The sequence below is a fragment of the Marmota monax genome, unplaced genomic scaffold, assembly GCF_021218885.2.
Source record: "Marmota monax isolate L192 unplaced genomic scaffold, Marmota_monax_Labrador192_F-V1.1 WCK01_AAM20220418_F8-fsc00152, whole genome shotgun sequence".
NCBI lineage: Eukaryota > Metazoa > Chordata > Mammalia > Rodentia > Sciuridae > Marmota > Marmota monax.
Window position 1 is genome coordinate 505,372 of NW_026694348.1, and position 5,810 is coordinate 511,181.

At 35.0% G+C, this 5,810-nt stretch overlaps 1 pseudogene; it reads right to left on the reverse strand.

Annotated features, from left to right (window-relative positions):
* Positions 1-4,638: 4,638 nt before the first annotated feature.
* On the reverse strand, positions 4,639-5,255 carry LOC124109197 (Golgi apparatus membrane protein TVP23 homolog B-like; annotated as a pseudogene).
* Positions 5,256-5,810: the final 555 nt, after the last annotated feature.

Consider the following 5,810-nt stretch of genomic DNA (forward strand, 5'->3'; position numbering starts at 1 on the left):
CTCCCTCTGGACCGGTCTTGAGGTAGAAGCTGGGTTTTCAAAAATGGAGTCACATTAGTTTCTCACTATAGTAAGTATGCAGAGGGGATTTAAAAACATGACCCAGACTTTGATCTCATCCTTGATGGAAGAGCTGAGGTTGTGCTCACAGATCTGCTCTGTTGATCTTAGAATTTATTCAATCTTGGAAGATCTTCACCTTTCGAAGTCCTAGCAGTTAGAGTTGTGTTAATCAGCTTTTTGTTACTTTGACAAAATACCTAAAACAATCAACTTAAAAGAAAAGGTTATTTTGGTTTATAGTTTTGTAGGTTTTACTTCCCATTTGGTTGGTCCCATAGCTTTTGGGCCTGTGGAGAGGCAGCACATTGTGTTTGGAGTGTGTGGTAGAGAAAGCTGCTTATCTCATGGCACCTGGGAAGCAAAAAGAGAGGAAGAGATCTGCATGCCACAATCCTCTTCAAAGTCATGGCCCCCAATGACCTAAAACCTTCCGCTAGGCTCTACTTCCCCAAGGTTTCTACCAGCTCCCAATAGTGCCAGGCTGGGACCAAACCTTTAACACACAGGCGTTTGGGGGACATTCCAGATTCAAACTATTATAGAGATACAATTCTAGACTGGCTTTCTGTGATCTTCCAAGGACATGAAACTTCTGAGGAGAGAATAGGATTGGTTCTAAATTGGGAAAGCAGGAGAACTCAGAACAGTGTTTCAAAGAACTTTCTCTGGGAAACGCAATTCCACAGATTTGTAGGAGATTATGCTCTTATTTATACATCTGTAAGCCTAGGACTGTCTTAACATCTCTCTCTGATCAGCACTGTTCACTCCCTAAAGAGCAGGAGCTGTGTTTGTTTTATTCACCAACATGTCCCCAGGGCTGGCTCCTAGGTAACATCCAATAATTGTCTATTAAATTCAAAGAGCAAGGAAATGAGCAGGCATCAAATGCTACAGAGTTTTTGGTAGGTTTCTTTTTATGCTTCACCACTGATTTGAACCTACAATCATCGGGTCCAGGGTTTTTCTAATTAAATTTACTGGAAATTTTACTCCTTCATGTCATATACATATATTTTGTATTTAACTCTTTCTGTACTCTACTGTCAAAAGAAATCCATCATATAAATTTTTCTAAGAAGAAAGTTGTCAATTTGTAACTATGAACAAGTGTTGGGTTGATGAAATCCCTATGTGCCAAAGGTAGAGAAATGAATTATATATAAATACCTGAAGAAGAACGTCACATTGATCTTTTATAAAATCATGAAATAGCTTTCAGAAATAGCAAAGTCCATGTTTTTGAGCCGTATACATGATTTTGGTATTACTGGTTTAGTTGCAAAAAGGTGAACACAGTAAAGATAGAAGAAAGAAGAATGCCACCATTAACTACTTTTCTCTGCTATATTAGTTGGAATATTAACTTTTTCCATTGCTAAAGGGACAGAAACCATGAATCCAATTCCACTAACTTCCATGGAAGACTAGATAAGAACCATTCAATTATAGGTTGCTTATTTATCTAATTCTCTTGACAGTATTTGCCTTTGGTGAAACAAATCACCTGTTGAAGGGGAAAAAAAAAAGCCATTTAAATGATTACAATCTACTTCAGCTAATTTCCTCTTTAACCTATTTGTAAGCCAGCAAGAGCCGATAATTGTAATGAATAGTTCTTGTGGGAAGTTTTAGTTGACATTTGGATCTCATTAGACTTTGAAAACTTCTGCCATCTTCCTCTTTTTGCATTCTTTTGCTGGGATTAGTTTTCTTTTCTTTTTTTTTTTTTAAGAGAGAGAGAGAGAATTTTTTAAATATTTATTTATTTTTTAGTTTTCGGCGGACACAACATCTTTGTTTGTATGTGGTGCTGAGGATCCAACCCGGGCCGCACGCATGTTAGGCCAGCGCGGTACCGCTTGAGCCGCATCCCTAGCCTGGGATTAGTTTTCAAGGAAGTCTTCATTGCATGGAATGTAGTATCTGAACTTTAAAGCTTCAAGATTTGAACTCTGGCTCTCTCCTTATTAGCTATGTGAACCAGGATAATTCTTATTTTCTTTTTGCAGCTATGAAATAATTTTTTTGAATGATTAAGCGAGTTAATAAGTTTACAGGTATAAAGTACTTAACAGTGTCCAGCATGTGGTGAGCACACAATGACAAAACTCATTATTAATAAGAAACTCTGAAATGGAAAAGATGACCGAATAAAGATGAGATACTAGAAAAACAAAGCAAATTTCTTTTTATAATGAACTTATCAACTTTGGAAAATTTAGCATATTATTAATAGATGCCTCCTCTATTATCAATACTAGAAACAGACATCTTTTCAAGTGCTGGTACCAAATTACTTCTGTGTTGTAAGTTCAATACATTCAGAATTCTTTATGAAGGTTATCATATTTTAGAGGCATAGTGTATAATACTCCTTGGATTATAATATCTTTGTGCTTGTGAAGAATTAAAATAAATTAATAGGAATGTCAACTGAACTCCTTTTCATGTTTTGAAGTAGATGCAATTTAAGGGTGAAAAAAAAGTGTAAAATGGAAAAATCAGTATCTGCTGAATGTAATGGTTTAAAAAAAATGTGTGAGGGAAAATAAGAAGGCGGAGACAAAGAATAGCAGCTTCTCCATAGGGCAGATATGTGAGGAGAAATCACATATATCATTGCTACTTTGTGGATGTGTCCTTAACTTTAATTTTTACCCTTTTTTTGAGGTTATAGAGTATAAATACTATTCTTAGACAAATAAGTTTTGACTTTCTGTATAGAAGATTTATGGAGGTTTATAAAATACTAATTTAGGAAGACACTAGAAATTTCTAGTGTGTGTATATGTATGGACAAGTTTGGTTTACCATCTTGGGATATTTTGTTCAGGCTAAACTTAAATTTGTGGTTTGAACACACATCAGTTGTTTCTGCCATTAAGAATATCACTTAAGGCCAATTCAGATGGACTTAAAGCTATGCAAGTAATCCATACTGTAAATGATCTCATATGCAAAAAGAGAAAAAATAGGCTACCATTTTTATTTAGTCAATATTTTGCTTTGAGTTTAGGTTTAGTGTCTTGTTTATAGAGGAAAGCTCAGGAATTCCCCCCTACTCTAGAAGTGGTTTTAGCCTGGAGAAAAACTAGCCTCATATTGCTGAATAAACAGTTTGGTACCTCTGATCTCATTTAAAAAATGTTCCCTAACTTCCTAGCAGTGCAATAATTAGACTTAACAGAAGCCTGTATTATAAAATAAGTAACACTTGGCACCAGAACTATAACTTGAAGCAGTTAAGAGAGAAGTTGGTACCTCTGAAGCTGACCCCTTTTTAAAAAACTTATGTTCATATCACCAGCATGCATTTTTAGCTATTATTTCTGTCTTGATGACTAATTTTCTCTTTATTAAGTTTTTCTTTATCCTGGCTCCCTCAGCACCAGTTTCTAAAGTGTCCTCCTTTCTCAACTCCATCTTTTTTGTTTGTTTGTTTTGTAAACAATAGTTTTATACAAATATAAAGTTGTGAACCTTCCAAGATATCACTCCAATAGACATTTATTCAACTAAAACAAAACATCTTTAAAGATATTTTAACTATGTACAAATACATTCACTACCTAATCTGCTGATTAAAAGACTCCAACAAAGTTTCCAGTACCTACAACAGAATTTACAAATGCCTACAATAATTTGTAGATTGGTTTAGTTTACAGTTAAATATATTGCCTTGTTTAAGAAATATTATTAATACAAATATATGGTTTACAATATCCCCATTATAGCAAGAAAAAAATAGATTCATAAAATGTCTTTAGGCATTTATTATGCCGAGTATTTAAGTGATTATTCTTACTATGACATAAGAATAATATTCATTTAATACTAAAAGATTTTATTAGTCCTGAGGCCACTGAAACGTTTTCAGGAAGTTCCAAAATAAAATCTTACTATTCTTTCCATGAAATAAATAGAATAGCAGCAATCCCTGGGTATCTCTTAAATATAAACTATAAAGATTCCTTTATTATTTAGGCCTTAAGTATAAAAATAAAAGACAATTTTAGAAACTAGTTAACACTACCAGCCTGAATTTGGTTTTCACTTGTGCATGTCTAAGGTAAGCAATTTCAACATGAAGTATGTATTTAAAATTAACAATTTTTTTCTAACTTTTACTCATTCATAATCCAAGTGCTTACTCTTAATCATGGAATCAACTTATTTCTGAAGATAACCTACAGAAATAGTACATAAACACACATACCTTTGAGACAGACTAAGAAATCCTATATTCTATGGATCAAAATGCAAATATCTCTGTAACATGTAAACTAACACATTAATTTGGGACATACTGATACATTACTATATGCATACATATGTTCACCATAAAATAAATTCTGACAATGTTCTTAATATCATACTTCCCAGCCTCAACTACTAGAAAAAGAAAATAAAAACTTTGTTTAAAAAAAGAAAACAGTTTTCATCATAACTTTGTAAGTGAAAGCAAAAAAACCAACGCTCCTCTTTGCAACTGGACTGAGCTCTAAACAGTTCATAATCAAGAATCTCTTCGGCCATTCCTCAATATCACAGAAAACATAACTTTCTCTCTATTCAAGAAGTCTGATCATCTCTGGTGTTTTGTTTTAAAAACTGCTTTCCAAGATAAGTGGTAGCCATGCTGGTTAAATTCTTCTGGCTGCCCACTTTGCACCTGATGTAACCATACAGGTTGGTACCCTGTAGTACCACACCCATGATAACCACAGCCAACCACTTCACTCTGAAGGAGAAGAGAGCACTAAAGGCAAATATCACCCACAGCACTGGACAGGCAACTAGTCCTAACCAAAAGATTCTTGATTCAGCCCCTGAAACAGTTTTATTCTCCTGAGGGAGATGCCTTCCTGGACTCAAACACCCAATGACTCTTTCCATCCTCATCAATATGATTCCACCACTAAAGGCCTAACCATCAGTCTACCTGTGACATTCTTCATTGCCCAAAAGTCACATGCAACAACAAGATAATTGTCACCATACAGGCAATAAAGCTGCTGCTGAGCAATTCACAGAGAAGATAAACTATAATGGCACTGACTTGGAAGAACAAATGGAAAAAATGATGCCACTGGATGTCGGATTTTGGATTTTCTTGGTCTATTAGTTGTCTCTTCTGCATCAAACGATGAAACATCTTCAGTGTCATCATTGCTTTCCTGAGACAACATGGTGACCCTGCACCAGCCCCATTTCTGGGAACCATGTCAGCACACCAGTTGCCAAGTCCAGTCTGCAACTTATGTGGCCTCCTCAACTCCATCTTATTCTTCTAAGTGAGGAGGATGGAACTTGAACAAGAGAAAACACAAAGGACTTTGCTGTTTTTTTTTTTTTAATTTAGTTTTTAGTTATAGGTGGACACAATATCTTTATTTTTATATTTATGTGGTGCTGAGGATCAAACCCAGTGCCCCACGCTGAGCTACAACCCCAGCCTGTTTTTATTAAAACAATTTTATTTTATTACTGTTTTTATTAAACTAAGACTAAAACAGACTTAAAGAAGCCTCTGAGAAGCCATTTTCCCTCATGATCTGAATTCCTGGGTCTCTGTTTAAACAAATGCATTTCTACTTGAGGAAAGGTCCCTTCATGCCATCTTTCTTCTGGACATAAAGTCGTTTAGCTCTTGCTGAATCTGTGTGGTCAAAGAACTTACAAAGTGGAAGTTATTTTGGATCCTGTGTTTGGGCAAAGCATATTGAAAGGTATTGTGAAGTTTG